The sequence below is a fragment of the Thunnus maccoyii genome, chromosome 7 (genome assembly GCF_910596095.1).
Source record: "Thunnus maccoyii chromosome 7, fThuMac1.1, whole genome shotgun sequence".
NCBI classification, from domain to species: domain Eukaryota; kingdom Metazoa; phylum Chordata; class Actinopteri; order Scombriformes; family Scombridae; genus Thunnus; species Thunnus maccoyii.
In genome coordinates, this window is record NC_056539.1 from 26572086 (window position 1) to 26596081 (window position 23996).

The following is a 23996-nucleotide window of genomic DNA, read 5'->3' on the forward strand; positions in this document are numbered from 1 at the left end:
CTATAATATCAAATTCCCCTCCAGTACACGCAAGGTGGCTGCAATAACATTTGGCAAATATTTTTATTGAGGTCAGATTAATTTCTTTGGTAGACAGACCACATGACTCAGAGAACTGGCAAACACAACCAGCACTGAGCCAAGAAATGCCTCGGCTGTGGCAGCACATCAGGTACCACATGTGACACAGAATTTGTGTTAATTTCTACAGCAGCATCAGTTATATTCCAGCCAAACACACACTGAATCAACTTGAATTGAAAAAGAGTAAAACCGTTACAATCCAATATGCATAGTGTATTAGTGCATTAGTGTATTTATCAGCTGCTGTATGCACATGTGTATTCTTGTGTGTATATCTGTGTGTGTTGCAAAGAGGGATGCTTGACTCCCAATAGATGTCATTATTTTCCACTTGCAGGCTCTCATCTCAGCGTGAGTACAGAGGTATTTTTATTATTCCTTCTGTGTTACTTTGTGTGTGTGTGTGGCTGTGCATGCACACGCACACATGAATGGGTGTGTGGTACACAGAGAAAGGGAGAGAGGCATGTGTTTATCTGTGTGTGTTCGTGTTTGGGGTTTGTGCTTCACTAAAATGTTTCTCTCTCAAAAAGTTCCAGACTCTTTCTGGTGCATTCTGGATAGCTGAGGAGTGCGGAAAAACCTCATTTCCTGCTAAAATTCCTGCAACAAAGAAGCTATGGTGCATCAAGTGTCACAGTGTAGAGGGAATCGGTTCAAGTAACAGGCACAAATACAATCTTTCATCTCGTTCAGGAGCAAGCTTTTGAATTAACTCTGTATGTGGCATGACTGTCTATGAGGCTGGCAGGCATAGGGCTCATGTGATGGAGGGTAGGATGAGATTCACCCTGAGAGAAAAGAGATGACACGATCAATTACATCAGCAAAAAGCTTGCAGAAGGTGTTAAAAAGTGCTTTTGTGAGTGCCTCACCTGGATAAAGGCAGCCAAGCCTTGCTGTAATGCTGTCGGCACCACAGGCAGCACTGTCTATTCAGCACCATGGACAGCACCCTGCTCACTGCACCATGACCTGAACTCCGATTGCTGGAGTTCATCTCGTTTTTGAACAATTACTCCAAGTAGATTAATTAAAGGGATGTTAAATGAATGAATCCGGAGTCTCCACCAGACCCAGACTGGTACAGAATGGCTGCTTCTGTAACTCCAATGATGTAAATCTGCTACGTGGAGGCATGTCAGGGGTTGTCAGTTCAAATGCTACAAATCTGCCTTAATAGAAGGACTGTAACAAAAGCACAGTGAGCCAAACCTGATTGAGAACAAGTCCAGCTGTGATGTGTTGAGTAGATTTAGTCCAGCACTGCCTTGTTAAAAGGGATGGATTTTTGAGAAATGTGTTACATTTAACATTTAAAATGAGCAAAATATCTTTCTACACACTGTCGATTACAAGCATACATACGGTGGAAATGTAGAAGTCCTTCAAAAATTCCCCTGGAAGCACAAAGCATGAATAAACCAAACCGTTATGATTGACAGCATTTAGCATCATCAGATTTGATCCGTGATCCTTATATAATAAAACTTCCTTAATGTTCAAGACCACAAACCAAGCCAGAAATCTTGTTCAAAATATGACTGTTAGTTTATAAAATATTGAATGATTTAGGGCCAAAATACATTTCTGATCTGCTGCTAAATTATGAACCGTCCAGACCTTGAAGGTCATTTGCAGGTCTGCTGACTTTCCCCTGAGTTAAAATTAAACATGGAGAAGCAGTGTTTATTTTCTATGCACCACATGTCTGGAACAAACTCCCAGAAAACCTGAGCTCTGCTCCAACACTCGAGTCAAGGCTTAAGACTTGTGTTTGCCACTGCCTTTTATTAAATCAAATTTTGAACTAACTAGTCTGCTCTGAAATGTTGAGCCATGCTAGAGGCACGTCTCTATGGATTTTGGTCTGTCAGTCGGTTCATCACCTTGGCCCACACTGAAATTTATAAACAACTTTCAGATGGATTGATTTTGTACAGACACTCATGGTCCCCATGGGATGAATCCTACTGACTTTAGTATCGACTGACTTTTCCTCTGGTGCCACCATGAGGTTGACATTTTTGCTATGACATTTGGTACAGATATCCATGGTTCCAAGATGGCCTCAGTGATCCCCTGACTTTTCATCTAATGCCACCATCAGGTCAAAATGTCAATTTCTGCCAATATTTTTGTTTATGACCAAGTACCTTCAAAACTAAAGACATGCCCATCACGCTCTGCTTTAGTCTGTGTTTAATGCTAAATAGCACATGTTAACATGCTAACATGCAAAACTAAAATGGTAAACATTATACTGTATCTGTTTAACATCTGCATGTGAGCATTGTTATTGTGAGCATACTTTTGCATTTACTCTAAGCACAGCCTCATTGAGCTGCTAGCATGGATGAAGACTCTGTTTTACTCTTCAGGTTAGAGTTTTATTCTACTGTAACTTATTTTATCTATTGTATCTTCTATTTTATCTTATTATTTTAAATCCTTTGAATGATTTTAATTGCAGTGTAGTTGGAAAGTTGATATAAATAAACTTGCCCTGTATTTGGATTTGTCCAGATGTCAGACACCAGACATGGTTCACACTAGCCTGTGAGGTTAATGAGGGTAAAATATCAATGTATAACTATAATTTCCAGCTCTGTCTAAGTTATCACACTTTACTTGTTGGGAGCAACAAATCAAACTTTTTATAAATCCACCTAATAATCATTGCTGGCAGACTGAAATGCACCATACTGTGTCCTCTCTGTCCACTTCTATTTTAGACAGCTTTTATCTCAGCTCTAATGATTTGGTAGTCTGAGCTAAGAATCATTCCCACTCTCTACCACACAGATTAAATGAAATAAAACTGTTTCTTTACTTTAATTTCACTTAATGGAGGTGTCTTAATAGAAGATACCTCCATATGTAGATGAGTTTTTACAATTTCATATAGTGTTCCACATCAATATTTAATATTTCTCAGCAGCATACAGTGAGTTGAATTGCACAATCTTTTCTCGTTTACTTCAAGGTTTAGACATTGTTATTTTTTACTTCACTCTTTCTCTGCTTAAATAAAATATAAAAAATATCTCTTAGTTGTCTGAAAACAAAAAAAACATAAAGATGGTAAACACCCTTTCTCCACTCTGCTCCTCTCTGTCTCTGTCCTCCCCTCCTTCTTTGTGAAAACTGTGACCAATTTGATGCTAAGTAACTCCCCGCAGCACCGAGAGAGATAGAAAGAGACAGACCGAAGGAGACAAGGAGAGAGGGCAGTGAGACGAAGGGAGCAGAACGAGTAGAGAGAAAGGTAGAAAGTGAGACAAAAGAAAAGGATAGAGGCAGGCAGAGAGAGATGGATAATAAGGACAGACAGAGCAGAATATTTCACCACTGGAATATTTCACACTTCACATAATATTTCATTCTTACCGTCAGATTCCAGGGTTTGAGATTCTACCCAGGGCAGACAGATTGACAGACTATTTTTCATCAGCCATGCTTTTCCTCCCCAGCTCCTGCAACTGTAAACCTCTCCCTAAATGACTGCCATAAATCCTCAAAAATCCACATATATTTCTTCCATATTTCTAGTGACAGCTGATTATTTCTGCAGCGGTTAATGTGTGTGTTCACAACTACAGAGTATTAATCTAAGTAACATAATCAAATCGATCGGGCCCGTCATTGGATGGTATGTTTGTGTGTGTGTGTGTTGATTTAGTTGATGTAAAGAACAAGAGGTCATTTGGAGAACAACATAAATATTTCCTGACCTGAAATAACGTAAATATTACTTCAACCCACCCCTCTTAAATTTATCAAAAAATGTACTTTAAAGTGAAATGTTGAATTATGATGTGGGTCAGGAATGACCTCATACCAGCCACTGCTGCTACACCGGTCAGGCTTTCCGTTCTCATGAAGTGATAACAGTGCCAGACTTACCATTTTAAATGCTTACTCATTTTTTAAAACAATGTGTCCTTGATTTCAGACAGAGGTAGACAAATGCAGCTTCTCATTTCTTTCCCAAGTTTGTCAGTTTTGCCAGCTGAAATGACAACTGTTGTTATTAGTCAGCTAGCTAACTAACTGAGCTAACATTAGCTCCATGAGTTGGTTGAAAACGCTGTATCCAGCTGACTTTAATAATTTAACCTGACTCTTTTTAAAATGTGAAGCTTCTAAAATTGGTATTACTTGATATTGGTAATACCAGTAATATTAATATTGTTAATATAGTGGTAATACTTGATATTGTGCTAAAGATCTGAGACTAAAGCTACATGAAGTCAAAGAGTCTGCATCCTCACCAGTTGATAAATCACACCGTGCTTTTGGTACATAGTGCAACCAGTCAGTTAACGGTTACTACTGTAGGTAGTAAGATAGTTAGCTGGACATGCTAACGTTAAAGCAGATAAACACACGGTTCAGTCCCTTCCTTACAACTTTTCTCTTCTGTTTATGTTTTTGGAAAGAAAAAGAAAGAATCTATATCACCCTAAAACGTTTTTAAATGCCACATATCTCTCATACCCATATTAACATTCACATAATACTATCACCTATTGAGAAATTGGTCAAAAAAGAGAAACGTTTGTTTGAGTCACAGAAATACATCTCAGAAATCATGAATAGCAATAAAGTAAGATGATTATCATGATGAGCCGGACTGTCTTGTATGACCTCTGACCCTTACTTTACCCTTGAGGCCAAAACATCCCTGGAGTCTTCATTATACTGCTCTGGAAGGGGAGAATTTAGAATAAATGTATAGTATGTGATCTAGTTTACTAAGCGCATTGGTGCATTTAATCGATTACCCCCACTGTCTTGGACAGAAGCTGTGAGCATACCCTGGATGGCACAATGCAGACCATAATTCAGTGGTAAAACTATAAAATTGCCTCATGAAAAGGCAGCAGCTTCTCTTGATATACATAAAAGTCTCTGTGCTATTTAAACATCAATCATTGCCAAACTATTTGTGATACCCTTGCATAATTACTGTAAACAAATGAAGCCATGATGGAGATGATTGGTAATCTGTGTCTCGCACCAGTAATGCTGCCACTGCTAATGTTCCTCTGAATTATTTCCTAAAAACCAATAAACTCTAAATCTTTTTTAGCAGGAAGCAAAACTCACGCTCAATAAAGCGGATGTTGCTACTTCAGACAAATATTTTTTCTTCTACTTCACTGAAGAGGATAAACAGCAAGAAAGCGATTTTCCATGTCTTTGAGTCCTTCTGCCATCTGCCTTCGAGAGTGTGTTAGAAACTCTGTTTGTAACGGGAGAACATCAATCTCTTCCTGTTTTGTGTCATAAAGCTATCCAGCACATTTCTAGTCAGATTTGACCCTGTGGTATACAAGGTGAAATTTTGAAATGTAGCATCTAGTAAAGGCTGCCAATCTCAGTCTCATTCGTTCATGGTGAATATCCCAGGTAGCCGGCCAGAATCAGACTAGTTGCAGCTGAATGTTGGTTCATGTTCTGTGTTTCGGCTGTGTTCTGGCACATGAGGACCAAATGTTATCCAGCCAGATTTGGATAGGATGTTAGGATTTAAGCTTGGGTTGGGTTGGGCTGAGAAACAGCTCCAGTTAGCAACATTTGGGCTGGTGTCGACACCTGGAAAAGGACCAGTGAACATGTGATGACTCTGGTGTGTAAATCAGCGTGCAAGATTTAGGCTGCTGTGGGGCTGGGCATTTTTGGCTACGTGGGTATATGAATGCAGTGAAAAGCTCTGTTTCAATATGTTTAATACTTTTTTTTCTGGTACAGCACAGAGATCTGTTCTGTAAATCACAAAAGCTGAAACCCTAAATGGAGAAATTTAGAAATTTCTTGATGACGCCCCTTATCTTTGTATTGATTTGAGCTGTTGGTTCTCCGTCTACATAGAAGGAGAACTTGTTTTCACACAACTAATCAAATTGTTTTATTTTAAACCATATTCGCATAAAGCAGTATCATTCTCTGCATCATAAAGTGCATTTACATCCACCTGTTTTAAGCACATGTTCAATTCATGTATAAAAAAACCTGAGTGGGAATGCTGGAAATTAAAGATAAATGTCTAAATATCGGAAATAACTCTTTATGCTTGGCTGAGGTGGACAAGTGGTGTATCAATAAAAAGAAGATGCAACAGATGCAATGGGAACAGACTTAGCAAATAAATCATGTGGACTACATGTGAATTAACACCACTTAAGACAAAAACATCAGATCTGTGTGAACCGATGACAAGACCGTGATGCTTCTCAAATTAAGACATGAAACAAACATAAATGCCACATTTGCATCACATTTTCCATCGTTTGGGGTTTTTCTGGCATTCTTTTAATTACAGCATCTTGTTAAGTCGTCTTCTACTGCAATGGTTTAATGGCACCAGACTGCAGAATTAACGGCACTGATTGTTTATCTGGATGATCCCGACTCCTAATATTTGCATAACAGTAGTGGATTGAAACGTGTATTAATTTGCATTTTCCTTTGCAGATTTTCAGAAATTTCTATTCAAATTTGCGCTACAATTGGATGGAGACCTAGCTGTAGGCGAACAGCCAGCCAGACAGCAGCCAGCTACAAAATACACATCAGCCAGAGACTTTGAACAACAATTCATATTCATTTCCCCACTAATGTCTCTTAACTTACAGACAAAGATGGGCGACCAAACATACAGTACCAGTCAAAAGTTTGGACACACTTTCTCATTCAGGTGAATGGGAAGGTGTGTCCAAACTTTTGACTGGTACTGTACATCCGATAGCGAAACCTGCACTGCTAGGGTCAGTTTGCAGGATAGATAACTAACTGGTCAGCTGCAGCACAACAGAAAATAATTATTTATGATCATTTTTTAAATCCCTTTTAATAATTGAAATCTATTAGCAATAATCATTTTGGCAACAAAATTGTAATTGCAGTTGGACTTTAATACATTGCAGTGACGACATGAACTCATTCTGTCTTTCTTACATCTTCAGTTTGTGACATAATTAGTCAAAGTAACTTTTTTTTTCCATTCCCTGTCATTGCTGCAACACTGGTATTTGTTTCTGGACTTATAAGTCATTTAACTATGGGCATGCTCACACTTTTCCAGAGTTTTCAAACTGCTGCAACCTTTTTTAAAACTTTTTGTTAAGCGGTCATATTTCAGACGAAAAACCTCTGCTTTTGGCTTCTTTTTAAGCAGAGAAGAGCACTTTTTATAGAAGAAAACTCAAGAGAGGCTCAGGGATTTAAACAGGGACTGCATTTTTTATGAGGTGACCAATCATTTGCAGGCTGACTCAGTCTAGTTAGGATCAGAATCATAGTTTAGCCTTCTGTCTTTGCAGTGACGGCCGTGTTTTCTCCATAATGCTCGAATTTATTGTTGCTTTAGAGAATTATAAATCCATGGCAGCTAATTTTTATAGTGTCTGTCATGTTGCATGGGAATAGACTTAAGCACAGTGCTAGAGAGAAAAAACAGAGAGCCCATGCTGCAACAATCAGTGTGTCTCTAGTCAAGTCCTTGGCTGAGCTGGTTAGTATGGATATTGGGTGCTGGAGGTTAAATGAGGAGAAGACTTTTCTTTTGGGAGAAAACCAGGCGTCTGCACTGGCTTCTTACCATGTAAAATATTAACAAGGCCAGGGACTGCACAGCGGCTGCACAGGCCTGGCCTCTGCATAACGTCAAGACACAATGATGGCATTTGTTCAAAGGAGGAAGATGATAAAACAAGAGAAAGGAAAGCAGAAACCAACTGATGTTAAGTGTGTAAAAAAAGCAAAAAAAAAAAAAAAAAGATATAAATTCAGAGAAAGAAAATCTGTTAAGACTTGTTTGGTGACTCTTGCACATGGCTGGACGGAGTCATCCAATAGATTCCTGTGCTGACTGAAGTGTTAAGCAGGTAATCAATCAGTAATTTAGAGCAGATTATAATTTAAAATAACCTCCTGAGCCCCGCTTTGTGTGATTCAGACTGAGCTCATTAGCTCTAATATGATGCAACGGTCGTGCAACCGAGAGAAAAATATGCAGAATGCCCTGCTAAAGTATGCATCTCGTCTATTTTTAATAATTTTTCAAAATCATACGTTGGTGGTGTTATTCTTACGTTAGGGCTTTAGTAAACCAGAGGCAGACACTGACTCATTTCTGATGTAGCACAAAGGCTGTCCCTGGAGTCGTTACAATGATGCTCATATCAGCAAAATTGTGGGCTTTTTCAATCGCTGCAAGCAGAGACTGGAATTCAGATTTGTACTACAACAAGATTACTTGACATTTTTTTTTTACTGGAGAATGGGACAATGAGAGAGAAAAAGATGGAGATAAGGTAAAGTAGGAGAGAAGAGGATATGAAATGCAACAAGGGACGCAAACTGGATTTCAATCTGCCATATTTCAACTTCAACTTTACTGTGCAAGTCTGAGATTTTTTTTAAAGTTTTTAATCTTGAATTTTCACTAGCTGAGTTGCAACAAAAAGCATCTAACCACTTAAATATCTAATTCACCCTGTGAGGGAAGGCTGGATGTCTTCAGTGAGCAGCCTTTGACTTGAGAGCAGAAGTATTCTCTGGTACGCGAGGAGACAGCGGCCAAATGAGGCAGGCTGATTGCTATTCTGAAACGTGGCATTGTGCAGAGAGGAAGACAAGGCCAGCAGAGAGAGAAAATCTATACACTGACAAAAGAGAAAGAAGTGAAGGGTGTGTGTGTGTGTGTGTGTGTGTGTGTGTGTGTGTGTGTGTGTGGTGCCGGTGGTGGGGAGAGAAGGTATGGAGAGACGTAGGCCACAATTATTGTAGAGATTCATTCTCATACTCAGAGTATTTCCCTCACTCTCTCTGTCACACACACACACACACACACACACACACTGTCACTGAACCATACCATCTTTTCAAAGATGATTTAAAAAGAGATTAAAAGAGAGAATCAGATTTCTCTACAGTCCCCCGTTGCTATGGCGATTCAAAATCGAGTCTCTCTCCTTCTTTCTGTCTCTCTCTGATGGCCAAATCATCAAATCAACATGTAGCTGCAGTCTTGAACACAGAGGCAGGCTAACTGCAAGGCGTGGTTGTGTGTACGTGTGTGTATGTTTGTTACCTCTTTGGGACCTTTTCTGGTATAAACACCAACCTTGTTGGGACCAGTAGTCCTCATGAGGACAAAAGCCCGGTCCTAATGAGGCAAAATGTCATTTCTGAGGTCCTGGTTTAGGTCAGGGTTAGGGTTTGTGTCCACAATGAATGAAAGCCAATGCAATGTCCTAACAACGATGGCTGCACAAATGTGTGTGTGTGTGTGTGTGTGTGTGTGTGTGTGTGTGTGTGTGTGTGTGTGTGTGTGTGTGTGTGTGACACTGTTATCTTGGCTCACTATGCAGCCTCCCCCTCACTGTTGTTGTTGCATTGATGCAGTGACAATGAGAGAGCCTGAATGAATCAGACCGCTGTGATCTCATGTGAGGGGCTTCCTCAACCCACTGCTGCTGCTGCAGTCTGAAATCCTTGTATCTCCAGAGCATCTGACTCTCTGGTACGAAAAATGAATTCCTATAAAAGTGGATCATATAATCATGTAACATACACAGTGACAACATCTGAGGTAAGTGCTCACTGTGCTGGTGTTCATCAATGTATCACTGAGTATCATTCACACATTGTGATATCTAAGTTAGAGTTCCTGTTCCTGCTCTTTTTCTCTTTTGCCGAGGTGGGTGACGCTACTAAGAGCATTTTCTAACCTATAGTTCATTTGCTTTGGTCCAAATGGATGAGCTGGCAAACTTTTTGCTTCTCCCATTCTTTTCACACAGAAAAAAATCCAAGCAAACCAAAATGCATGGGAACGTTCACTCTGCTCTTTGCTTAGTTGTTTCCTGGGTGGGAGCAAGAACATTAATAAAGGAAGAAGGTTCTGTCTGCCCAAATATCAAGTATGCAACGTACTTTGTTGTACCAGTCCAGGTCGGATCTCGATTCACTCTCCGGCTAGCTGCCAGCTGCTCATCTGCATCCCCACATGCAAAACACACCTGGCCATGGGTGGTGTTTAGCTCACACTTGCAGAGTACACCTAACTAAACAATGCAGGTTTGAAAACATACTAAGAATATACACTGAAAAGTTTCAAACAGTTGAGGTGAGATGTCAAATGGTATAAATACTTTGTTTACCATTAATGGCAGAAACTGGCAACTTGGGGTTTGTTTGTTCAAGCATCCGTTTCCATCAGCCTTTATTGCATCATCTTTTTATGCAATAAGCAAAATGTAAAAAGGGTGCATAGAAACAGAACAAAACATAACTAGTGAAATGGTTTTAATTCTTTAAGAAGTCCAATGCGATAGGCAGGTGGCAGAAGTCTTGTCTTGCAGTGAATATCTCAAAGCATCAACACATACACCTGAAAATGTGCACACGGCTAGATACTGTACTGCTAGAGTTAAGTGGAAAATGTAGTCTTTGTTATTTGGAAGAAATAACTCTTTAAATACTTACTTATACACTGTTCTTCAGTCTATCTTTAAGTGAATATCTATCATTGATTTGTGGCTGATTAGATATCATCTTGCTGACATTACTTGAGACATATCGGAGTACAGCTTTGGTTTTAAAGCGGTGTCGAGCTTCATTGTGTATACTTTAAAATATTCCAGCAGGAGTCTCACACCGTAAAAAATGAGATTAGACTAAACTACTTCCTCCAAACACTGAGGGCGTCCTAGGAAAGCAACACAACCACTGATCCCTCTAGAAGAATCACCGGCTATATATAGACTTCAGAGGCTTCAGGGCAGAGAAGAACAATGGGATGCAGGAAACTGAGGGGGAGAGGAAGGTAAAGGGAGGATAAGGTGGTAGGAAGGAGCGATGGAGAGGGAAAGAGGAAGAGAGAAGTGTAAAAATGCATACAAAGCAGAGACATCAGTGTGATATTTTGACCCCTGACAACGATTCAAACTTTGGGTTTTACAGAGCGAATAAAAAATGTACATTTTCAGAACAAGACTTGTCTTATACCTGATTTAAAGGTTTTGTTAAATCCTAACCACTTACGTTGCAGTCTTAATTATACAGTTCTGTACTTTGAATATTATTTTACCTGACTGTGAACAGTGGCAGAGCGCTCTGCAGACCTTTCAAAAATAATTTCCCTAATTTCCCTGGGTTCAGTGGAACAATGTGTGTCCCAATATAGTCCAAAAATCATGTCCGAGGCTCTTCTGTGCTGACAAGAATACAGTGTGCTGGATACGTGTAATGAGCATTTAAAGATTTTGCATATCAGCTCAAAATGTCAGCTCCTGGTGACTGGATGACAGTGTTTTAATTATGATAGTTTAAAAATACTGATTTCTGCTTCCTTCAGTAACAGAAGAGCTGGTAACGTAGCTGTGACATGATGAGGTTCAGAGTGATTTAAGTCACATGCAGCTGTGGCAGTTCACAGCTCAAAAGCTCAAAAAAAAAAAGAAAAGAAAAGAAAGAAAGACAAGAAAAAGGTAGGAATGCCATAAAATTCAGTCTTTTTCTTTTTAAACAAGGTGTTTGCTCCCTGCTGTGCTCCAGTGGCACTCTGACCAGACGTTTACAGCACTATTGTTGTTGTTTCTGGAATTTCCTTGACTCTTTAACAGACTTCATGTTCCCCTGCTTTCTTCTCAGTGGTTCATATTTCAGCTTGAATACACTTATGTTTAAAAGATATGGCCACTAAAATCTCATGTGCAGAGCCAAACCAACAAGTATTGTGTGTGTATCCAAAGCCTGATGTATTTTATTCCTCTGTGTGGTAGACCTCTGTTGTTGTCCAAAAACTATTAAAACCATGTCAGAAAGTCACACTGTTGCACCGGGTGACATGTTCCTTCACCACAAGGATTATGGCCAGTAGTTTGTTTAGAAACTGCTACGAAGACTAAAAACAGCGGAGAATAGTTCTGTGTACGGCAGACATGACTGCACATGCGCTGGAACACAGATTGCTAGGTTGCTGTGCTACATATCACAACCTCTTTGTGCTACAATGTACATTTTTCAAAGACCTAAGGTTCAAAGTCAAGAGGTTGTGATATGTAGCACAACAAGCTAGTGAAGCTCTGTAAACCAAGCCTCCAGGCTTTGAAGCCAATTTGACATAGTGGCCGAACCGTGGAATTACAAATTCTGGGTCCAACAGGGGCCCAAAAAGCATTTCTCCTGCACACAATCATGGGAGAGGGAGCAGCTGTAAAACAGTGGATACATTTTTTCGATCGTCACAACCTACTCCGATCACATGTCGAATGTCTAGAAGAGCTGCACGATTGAAGTAGAGTTGAAAGAGCTGGAGAGTATACCCAGGGATGTAAAGTAACTATCTTAATCAAGAACTTGACTACATTTCAAAGAAAATAGCCTACTAGCTATTGTGCACCATTAAATATATGCCCTGCAATTACAGAAAAAAGCATGCTGAAGATGACAAGATGCTGAAATTATGCACTTTTAGGTCTGCTGACATTAAGAAGGAGTTATCTGAGTATATCTGGACCACCAACCACTTTATCGTAACCTTTTAGAGGTGAAAGCATCAAGGAAGGGATGTTCCAAAGCACTGACATAGAGGAACATTGTATAGATTTTACTTTTGATACTAAAGGACATTTTTGTTTTCCAGAGTAATGGATTTGTGTTCTTCTGCCTTGAAGTGAGCATTTGTTCTCTCATGTTGTATTTATTGAAGTGTATTGCCCCAAAGAAGTTAGATTTCTTCCTGAAGAAAAACTTAAATTTGTTTGGTTATTTTTCAGATTGCTTTTGCTGTTTCACTGCCTGTAGATCAGTTTTCACACTTTTCCCCCTGGGGATACACATTTTCTCAAATGTTTTTATGAACTAAAACTGATTTGACATGTTATTGTGTAGGCTAATGAGACAATATTTATCCTGCCTTTAGACCACTGAACTAACAGTTTACAGTGTTTTATTCAACATGTCTATGTTTTAAAGGACTTGAGAGGGCTTTTGCTTCATATTATGCATCCAGATAATTTGAGGACCTGTTTTAATCTTCTCAAGACCCTCTGAAACACTGCTGTAGATTGTGCATGCACTAAATGGCAGTATGAACTTACCTACTAGCCTACATAAAGTAGATTTTTGTTTTGTCTAACTTGGTTTGATTGATAATCTATGAGAGTAATTGTGCTTTTATTTATTTTATGGTTGCTAAAACAAAACAAAAAAAAAAAACAACAACATTGATTAAATTTTTAGTAATTTCAACCAACCTGCATCATTGTATTAAACAAGATGGCAGTGTATGCCCCCCCCCCCCCCCCCCCCCGCCTAATCACTGTTATTAGTCTTTGGAAACTACAATGATGAATGAACACGTCACCCAATGCAACCGTGTGGCTCACTGACATGTTTTTAATAGTTTTTGGACAACAACAGAGGTCTACAGCACAGAGGAATATCAGACGATGGATACACACAATACTTGTGAGCAGATCGATTCATTGTTGGTTTGGCTGCACATGAGATTTGTTGACAATAAGAAAAATATAGAAAATTGCCAGCCTTATCCTTTAAATGAGTTGTTTTAAACTTGAGCTATGCAAGATTTGTCATCAGGTTTGACTATACTCTTAAAAAAGCACAAAATGTGAAGCTTTGAAAAGGCGCAGACTCAAATATACCGTGGGTCTGGTTGACATTACACTTGCTGCACACATTTTGTACTCATTACAAATTAAAGTGATTAGCCTAATGGGGTGCAATAATTAAAAGGTCAAAATCTTTAAACGTGATATCTCAGACACTGCAGGTCTGACTTTGACAAAGCTTGTATGGATGCTGCATCTTAGCACAGTGTTCTGGATTTTAAAAAGTTACTCAGCAATTAAAAAAAGGTCACAATTTCAAACTCTGAAAGGGAGTAAACATCTACAGTAAAGCATCAGTCTGACTTCAATTAGACCTTTTTCAATTAGAATTCTGAACTCAACTCTGCTCTGTTGACGACAGCCATGCCTGTCATTGAAGAAAACTGAGTCTGTCTCTGTCTAAATGTCCAAATGTCCACCCTCTGGACTTGTGGACTGAGCCCTTGCAGACTTCAGTCTTACAAACTGACATGCCAACTGTTGTTACATTAAGTTTGAGAGGCCACTCGGCTGCAAGGAAATAAAATGCCCTATGAGACCCATAGCACCAGTCTCACTCACTCGCTTATGGATATGAATGCAAGTTCTTAATGTTTCCTAGCAAGATATGTGCAGGGTCTGCTGCTTTACATTGCATAAAGGAGTTAATGACTGATTTGCACAGTAAAACTTTCTCTTCAAATGAACATGAACTAATGTTATCTTTTCATTAATCGATGATTGTTTCTTTGTAGGTGGTCTGATTTTTTTTTTTTATCTTAGTTGGATAAAAACCAACCTTTCCCTGTGAAATTCTGGAGATTTTAAGAAACAAATCCAAATTAGTAGGCTTATGAATATTTTGTATGTATACAACACCTCCTGTCTTGTACATCTTCACACTCATACTGCTATGAATTCTGGAAGTCTGTCATAAATGTGAATGAGGCCACTTGTGGATCTGGGCAGAAGTCTACGTTTATCACTGCAAGTCCGCGGAAAGTCCTGATATTTGGATTCAACCTTGAAGATTTGCTTCCGAGCCAACACTGCACATGCAGTACCCCCAGCTCCTCATCCTGGAGTGATGTGACGTTCCACAGTCAGAGCCTCCATTGACAAGTTCACTGCCTGAATCTGCTGATCCTTTCTTTTTATCTTGCAGATTATGACTCCATAAGGAAGTGGTCCTGCCTTACTTTTCACCTGCTGTAGCACTTTGCCTCTTGGGCTGTGGAGTTTCTATTCTGAGTGAGGTGCCCTTATGAGCCATTCCCTGGTGTATTCAAGAAAATCCATTGTAACAAAATCACCTCTTATTTAGTCCTGTAACACTTGTAAATGCAGGAAACGGGATTCAGAGGCGGACTCTCTGAACAAAGGAGGTACAACTTGATTTGGTTGAGGTAAATCAGATTTATAGTCGTCAACAGGTAGGGGGGAGAGAATCAACTAACAAATCCAAAAGGGACACAACAGCCACGTAGAGAATCTGGAATAGAAGGAGTGTTCACTGGAGAGTATATATACTGTCATAATTGACTAATAAGGAGCAGGTGTGCATTCTCTAGACTGATCAGGTGACTGGTGATGGCCATTAAGTGCAACTGGTGGACAGGTGGAAATTGATGGCTTTCCATTATGTTAATTCTGCTTACTCCTGTCCTCGCTCTTCTGTGCTCCGGCCCGTGACCTGGAATTTGTTCGAGGAGACGCGAAGCAGAAGTTTTTTTTTACCAGATGGCAACACCCCTTTCATCTGAATCTGTTTATTGATTGGTCAATTGATCTGACAGGACAGCTAAAGCAGCTGCTGAGCTGCTGAGGAAACAGCATTACTGTAATATTAATAACACCTCATGATTTTAGTACAATCTTGCAACTCACTGATTTAAGCCAAAATACTTTATTTTCTTATGTCTTTCCCATTTGGTAAATAAAATTCCTCCATCCTTGAATCTGGAAAAAAGCACATCTCTTCCACTGGGAGGACCTAAGATGCGAGTGAGGGAAGTGAGGAGCCAAATGGAAAGCACCTGGGGTCTGAAATGACAGGAAAAGTTAGACAAAGCAGAGGAAGCGGATGGAGGATAAAACTGTGACGTGAAAAATACTAAATCTAAAGAATCCAAACCACCTTGTGTTTATCAGACAACCTTTCTTTCCCATTCAGTCACTCAGCAAGAAAGTTTGAACAAAAAAAAATGTCTATTTTCTTTTTGTTACACAAAAATAACATTTTATTTACTAGTTGCTTTGAGCAACTGGCTCGCTTGGGTTTTGCTTTTGCTGGTAAATGTGTAACTCAGAATGTTCAGGGCACGAGTGGGCTCAGTTCAGATCTGTGCAAATCTCTCCAGTGCTGTGTCATATTTATTTTAGCAGCCTAGTAGATAGAGATAGCTGCTGCTGACGGCTGCTCAATAATAGATAACTGTTCATTCCCTAAAAAAAACGCTCACTATTCATCGTTTCCTGCAGAGAGTTCTGTGAGGGAAAGATAGAGGCGAATGAGAGACTCAGAAAGAGAAAGAAACAGAGATGGAGAGAAAAAAGAAAGAATCATGTTCTCTCTTCTCCAGGAATGATGTCCGGAAAGCAAAATGTCTTACACCAGTGGACCACGGTGGGAAAAGAGTGTCAATTATTTATCTGGGGGGGCGTTGGTGGTGGGGGAGGAGAGGAAAGACAGAATATTGTTGGTGTGGTTGTGTGAAGATGACTCACTGTGTGTGACAAACACACAAGCGCTCACATATAGAATCTGTTGGCTTCCCTTCCTCCATCCTCTCTCTCTCTCTCTCTTAACCTCCTTCTGTCACTCACTCTTTCCGCCGGTGATGAAGTCATGCCACCACGCCCCGGTGTTGTGCTCCCCACTAACACGCCTGGCCAGGCTTGTTACTACTGAAAGCCATTAACCCCTGAAGCAAAAGGCTGGGGTGGCACACGGTATCATCCATAAGATATGAGCTCCATTTGCCTCCTCTGGCCTCTTTGCCTAAATTCGGAAGGCAGCACCTCTAAATGGGAAAGTACAGTATCACATTCAGTAAGGATGAGGTTTGGCAGGTAGAAGATTGAAACAGAATGAATATGGAGGGGAGCTGTAGAAGTTTTTAAAGACATAGTCTTAATGTATTCTAAGGCTACGTTCACATAACAAGCCTTAATACTTAATTCCAATTTTTTTTGTCAGATCTTTTTGTGTTGAAGGTTCACATCCATGTTTGTAAGTGACATGTATCCAGCTCCATTGATTTAACTGAAATGTGAGCCGCATATGTACAAGAATAACAACAATACTGTCATTTGTGCAACAGTCAAATCATATACATAGATGGTATGGCTGTGCTAGCATTCGGTTTGACTTGAATAGAAGCTTCTCCATAAATGTCCAACAAATTTGAAACTTACTCATCTCATCCCGTTGACCACCATTGCTGTTGTTGCTCTCCTCCATCTTTATTTTTACTGGGCTGTGAGGTGCCGACACTGAATGATGACAACAGGCAATATGCACAGAGACGTGAGATGTTAAAAAAAACCATATGAATTCAGATATGACAGTGGTAACAGAGCCAGAGATCGGATATGAATCAGATCTAGGACCACATATGTAAGTGTCTCAGATCTGATTTGGTTTGTTCACACTTCACAAATCGGATTTGGGACACTTCAGCATGTAATGTGAATGTAGCCATAGTGATTTTCTGTTTTCCCCTCCAGAAAAAGGGCAGCAAGAAGAAGAAAGAGAAGAAGTTTATTTTGTGAATTCCCAGAGTTATGTAACTCCTACTTTCTGGGATTTGGATAAACAATGTCAAGAATGGCATGGGGGAACCAGGTTTGAAAATTAATATTGTGATTATGCACATTCCAGCATAGTCTGAAGCATCCTAATTAGCTGTTTAAATGGGTAATGCTTTATGTAACGCCCTTCATCCTGCATCGTGCAAAGCATGCACGCTTGTGCATTTGGTGTGAACGGCTTGGAACTGTGGAAGTAGCTTAAAGTTGATACGCTACTCACTGCATGGTAATGGTGGATGGTGTACAAAGTGTGACTGACACATACGATCACTGTTTGCATGTCATGGCACACAGGTGTTTTTTTTTCCCCTTTGACTTTACAGGATAGTGGACACCTGAGACAGGAAATAAACTGGAAATGTTGCAATCCGAGACAACACTGGTGTCTTTTAACTTCTTTCCTTTATCGTACCACAACCACAACATCAGCCTAAACTCAGTTTAAGAAGTTTTTGCTTATTTAATTAAACCAGACCTTAAAAGACAAGACTGATGTTGCTCTGTACTTTTCTTATTGTCAACACATCCCATGAAAACACTTCCTACCCTGCCTGCCGCACACCCATTCGTTCCTAGTGAAGACATAAATCTTTAAGATGTACAGACATACTATAATTTTATTTTTTTTTAGATTCCCCCAAAACAACTGGGTGTTGTAGTTTATTTTTAGCTGTGGATTAATACACATTCAGTGCTCTATAGTGAGTATTTATGGCGGCAGGATGCTTTATGTGGGATGACGAAGGAACATGTCATTCAGTGCAACAATGTGACTTACTGATATGTTTTTAATTGTTTGTTGTTGTTGTTTTTTTTGCCAACAATGAAGGACTTAGGCCTAAAGGAATAAGCTATATCATTCGCTTTGACTACATGGGAAATACTTGGTGGTAGGACTAATTCATTGTTGGTTTGGCTCTGCACATAAGATAAGAATCACCAGCCATATCCTTTAATCATAGGTGTGGCAGATCACTGAAACATGGACAGTGTACATTATTTTGAGTCGTTTTAGAGGGGATTTCTTGTAGGAGCTGATTAGCTATGGGGATTTTTGACTTGCATTTTGACTTCAGAGTTTATATGAGGGATATATGGAGAATGTATTTATTACTTTTCAGCCACAGGCCACACTTCACTGTAATCAAATTTCATTCTCTGTCACTTAGCTACAGTTAACAGGTTTATGTCATTTACCCCTAACGTGTATCCATGGCATTCATTAGCAATTTGCAATAGTTCCTGTGCTGTTAATCTGCTTCATGTGAATAGATGGGGCTCTCATTACTGTGAATAATACACTGCAGTAGACTCAACAGGCTGTCAGGTAATGGGTTTCTTTTATTAGTGAATCTAGCTTTAAATGTGATTCAATTTACGCCACCATGTGGGTTTTTTGAGCTTTTGTAATTTTTTTCTTTTTTGTCAGCTGAGCTGAGTTAAATGCTTTGAACACTCTGAGAAGAACCACACAGTATCATTTAAACTCATCCACACAGGTTTTAAACTTTGCCATTTATCAACAAAGAGTTACAGTCAATAACATGAGTCATTCACAAATTTAAGAAACTGACTCTCACTCGCATAAATGATTAATTTAGTCTGCTGGCATAAAAGTGGAGCTCATAATGCGGTTTTATTACCTTTTTTATTACTTTTCAGAATGCAGTTCTCTTCTCTAATTTACTGAGGAATTTATCGTACAGTCTATCAGGTGAAACTTAGACTTAATGTTGCCTCCATAGTGAACATCAGGCAAAGAATATTGAACAATCCTCTTATTATTGTTAGCGATATGACCTCTCCAGTTATCTGCTATGTTCTGAGTAGACTTGAAGTGACTTCATATAGTAAATGCCCATGTGCTTGGCTGTCATCTTCAATATCTGATGTAATTTTTAACCCTTGTGTTTTGCTGACATTTACTTTATTTGCTCTTTGTCTGTTTCAGTTTCTTTCCTTTAATTTAAATGTATATTTTTTCTTTTCTTCTGACCTTAGTAGAATACAATACACAGAAGAGTATTGCCCTTCCAAATGCCACAAACTGAGCTTGTTCATTTGATGAAGGAGACAAAATATGGAAAAGACCATAAATCATTACTATCATACAAATGCAATATGGGATATGCATGAACAAATATATATTTCTCTTATGTTTGGAAATTAGAACCCAGGGAGGTCTAACTGCCATTTAGATCTCTTACGAACAAACTGTCAAAAGCTAAGAGTCTACAGCCATGTTTTGCGGCTCTATAAAGCTGCACTCAGGCACAGAGACATAAGTCCTTTGAGCTAAATGCTAACGTCAATGAAAATGCTAACATGCTGATGCTAAGCAGATATAATGTTTTCCAATTAAATTGTGACCCGGTGGTGTCTTCAGAGGGAAAGTTAAGAGATCACTAAATGCAGAGCGGGGCATAAATGAACCAAATGTGAACCAAATTTTGTGGCAGTCCATCCAATAGTTGTTGAGACATTTCATTCAAAACCACAAATGCTAACCTCAAGGTGTCACTCAAGGAAAGTCAGGAGATAATCAAAGTCAGTAGGATTCATCATCAGGGAAGAATGAATGTCTGTACAAAAAATTTGTGCCAATCCATATTGTAGATGTTGAGATATTTCACTGGGTAACTGAAAACTTTTACCTGTAGGTGACATAGATGAAAAGTCAGGAGATCCCAAAGTCAGTATAGCGTTCATCCTCTGAGGACCATGACCAACTAAATTTCATGACAATCCACTTAAACATTTCAGTCTGGACCAAAGTGGTGGACCAACTAACTGACAGACAGACAGACATACTGACATTGCCACCCCCAGAGCCATGGCTAAAAACTCCAATAACAGAAATCCAAATAGGCTTATTTGGGATTTTGGAGGGGCATGAAAAGTCCTGGAACACCAATCACACATATAGAGCAGATGAAAAAATATTGTATTTTACCATGTTTTACAGCTGGGAGACCCCAAACTGAAGTAATGTGTAATTTTTTGTAACATATTTCTAAAATCATGTTATAAGTAAAGTATCAAGATGATAAAACAATATTAAATGTGTTGCTAAATGTGTTAAAGAGGGTCTAGGGTCTCCAGGACCCTAAACACAACATAAGGGTAAATGTTATCATAAGAAGTGAACATCAAGCAAAGAATATTGGACATTTCCTTTTTATTATTATTTAGCAATATGACTACTGAGTCACCTGCTGTGTCTTGAGTCATTTTTACACATTTGAAAGCAAGTAAAGTATTTTAGCAAATGTCTTCTTAGCTGAAGTTCAAAGTTCATTTGTGACCTTGAAAACAGCAGTTGACAGAACAATCTCACCACGACGTTCATTGAGTAGCCGTTATGGAGCTTTCACGTATATTAGGAAGATCATGTTATATAACCGAAAGCTCCAGAACAACTACTAAATGGTTGTGGCGTCACATATCGGTGAAACTAAACAAATCTTCCTGTTATTCTTTGACATATCTTACAATAATGATTATATATACGCTCCAGTTTACTCCTCTCTGTCCTTCATCTTGAGCTTGACAGATTGTTCATTGATCCCCAAAGCTGATCAGTTTGATTGATTTGTCTTCTTTATTGACAAACAGTGCATTGTAAATGTAAGATTCAGAAAGTTAACAGCTACAAACTCACACACGCACGATGTACAAACATTTTACTGTACACTGAACGGCACACACACATTATATTACACACACACACACGCACACACACACAAAGATGCACGGGCGTGCACATACTCACATTATAATACAGTATTATAATACATTACAGTGGGATGCTCTGACTATATGAGCAGTAACACCTAGAACAGTATTGTAGGTAAACAGAGAAAGGCAGACTACAGCTGATTACTGAGCTGTTTTTTTTGTTTTTTTTTTCAAGAGAAACCAACATACATACTATAAATTATGGCAAGCAATAAGAAAGAAAATAAATTAAAGGAAAATAATTAAAAAGGAGAAAACTTTTTTCTGCACATCCAGAGAGCGTGTAGAGCCAGACTAGTTCAGTTCAGTTTGATGAAACGTTTTGAATGAATGGACACAAATAATAAAGATTGGGCGTAAAATAAATTTCAAACCCTGCTGTTTGAGTAGAGAAGATCTTTACTTTCACAGTTTTGGGATAAATGCTCCCCTGAAAACCCACAAAAAACACACTGCAGGGTGTTTTTTTTTTAATGTGTAGAAGTCATACTTGCAAATATATGAGATGCAAGTTAAAAATGTTTTTTGAAAAATAGCGCATCTAAGAATAGAACGATCGCTCGACTCGCTTGCCTTTAAACTGCCTCGTCAAAGGAGACAGTGGAAAAGCAGACTGGGAGCAGAGTGAGTGGTATGGAGAGGTTGTGGGCATTAGGAGAAGAAAGAGGACAGCTGGGTAGAGCGGGGGGAGAGAGAGAGAGACAAAAAAAGAGAAAGAGTAATCTCTCCACACCCAGCCTCATTTTTATTCAAGCATGAGAGTCGAGCTTTGCCTCTCGCGCCTCCACCCCTCCCCTCTCTTTTTTTCTCTTCCTCTGTTACCCTTTCCTTCTGCTCTTGCCCCTTCTATTACCTATTCCCTTTCACTTTTTTTTCCCCCCCTTCTCCTCATAACTCACCTCCTCTCATCTCTCAGCTTCACACTACAGCAGAGCAACAGGAGAGGAGAAAAAAAAAAAAAAAAAGAAGCCGAGTTGGTCCAGCTTCAAGGAAATAACTGCAATTAAAAGATACATCCACCCTAAAGCACTTTGAGGAGCTTTTGATGACTCACCTTGCATTTCTGGGCCTATTTTAGGCATCTTTACTTGCCTGAATCAAAAATCTATTGATTCACTTCAGACTGTACGGAACTCAGCTGCCAGGCTTTTTAACCAGAACCGAAAGACGTGATCACATCGCTCCTGTTTTAACCCCTTTACACTGGCTCCCAGTATGTTTTAGAATAGATTTTGAGATCTTAATGATTACTTTTAAGGCTCTTTTTCTGCTATATCTCTGACCTCTTAGTACCGTACGCACCAGTATGTACTTTTAAGATCCTCGAGCAGAGGTCTTTTGTCTTTTCCAGAGGCCCGGTTGAAAACTAAAAGGGGACAGAGCGTTTGTAGTCAGGGCCCCGAGGCTCTGGAACAATCTGCCCCAGGAAATCAAGTTGGCTGAGTCAGTGTTCTCTTTTAAGTCTCTTCTTAAAACATGCTTTTATCTGAGAGCCTTTCCTGATTTTACTTTAGTTTTAATGTTCTTTGAACTGTCTTTTATGTCTTTTAAAAGATGTTTTCTTTATTCTTGCTATTTCCTACACTGAATTGGTTTTTATACACAAAATTGTTTTTTTTTTAAATCTCTTTTCTTTTTAAAACCTGATGATTTTATGACTTGTCTGTTTCATTTTGCTGCCTTTGTGAAGCACTTTGTAACACAGATTTTGATAAGTGCTCTATAAATAAAGTGTAAAATATTATTATTACTTTAGTGTTTAGTGATAAAGTTTTCCTATTTCTGTGGTTAATTGGCCAAACACGATGTGACATCACATTGATGTATTTCCAGCACCGATAAAGTAGAGCCTGAATGGAGTTTTCTATCTAAAACATCTGCAGTAAATGTCAGGTTTTGGTGTCAGTCCCTCAGAATCAAAGACTGAGGGACTTTGTCTGCAGCTGCCATCTGTAACAATGAACAGGGAGACGTTCATAACAGACGACTCTAGCGAGGGTAATCCCAGCGGACCAGAATGCAGAAAGCAGAGAGAAAGCGATCACAAATATGGCCTTGTGTTCACAAACTGGTCAGATGCTGTGTATATGTGTATGTGTGCAAGTTTCCCCTAACAACACTAAATCATTCAACACTTCATTACAAAATTATATCCTGAAATCTGTCAAGGAGTCAGGATTTACATGGGTGGATCTCTCCTTTAAACCTGAAATAACAGATGTTTTGGCCACTTTGAACACAGCACAGTATTCACTCTCCTTTTGGTCTCCACCAACTTCCGAGGGAATATCTTTTGGCTTTTTGGCTGCTTAAATGCTCGACTATGTTCACCGGCTAGTTGATAACTTTGTCTGTCTGCTGATCGGTGCTGGGCAGGTAGCGTACAGTGAGTTTTAGCGCTTTTTTGGGTGCAAAAATGATGTTATCTGAGAGTGAGAGTGGACTAAGGGTAAAACGCTGTAAAACCAAAAAAATGAGCTGAAAGATGCTATAAAGCTTTGTAGAGCTGACAGAAGCAGAGTCGGGTGATCATCCTCTATGGTTTAATCACTACGAGTGATTAATGTGATCCATATATTATAGAATTACTGATTATGCTGCTTTAAACAGAAATCCAACCTTACAACTGTGTCCTGAATTCATACGACATACTAACTGTATGTAACATCCTATATACTAATTGTCTTAGTGCACTGTTTTTGCAGTTAGTATACAAACATGTTTTATACTAAC

At 39.2% G+C, this 23996-nt stretch overlaps 1 protein-coding gene and 1 long non-coding RNA gene across 2 annotated transcripts in view; both read right to left on the minus strand.

The window, feature by feature from the left end:
- Positions 1 to 550: 550 nt before the first annotated feature.
- On the minus strand, positions 551 to 1485 carry LOC121900981. The gene is made up of 4 exons (XR_006097154.1): positions 1453 to 1485; positions 1300 to 1350; positions 960 to 1210; positions 551 to 875 (listed from the first exon to the last, which is right to left on the minus strand). It is a non-coding gene; the product is annotated as an uncharacterized LOC121900981 (long non-coding RNA).
- A 15687-nt stretch (positions 1486 to 17172) lies between these two features.
- Positions 17173 to 23996, minus strand: part of LOC121900258 (ephrin type-B receptor 1-like) — a 106476-nt gene continuing 99652 nt past the window's right edge. Inside the window, exon 21 of the mRNA XM_042416427.1 lies at positions 17173 to 17207. The gene's annotated coding sequence lies outside the window, so the exon portion shown is untranslated. The remainder of the gene's footprint in view (positions 17208 to 23996) is intronic.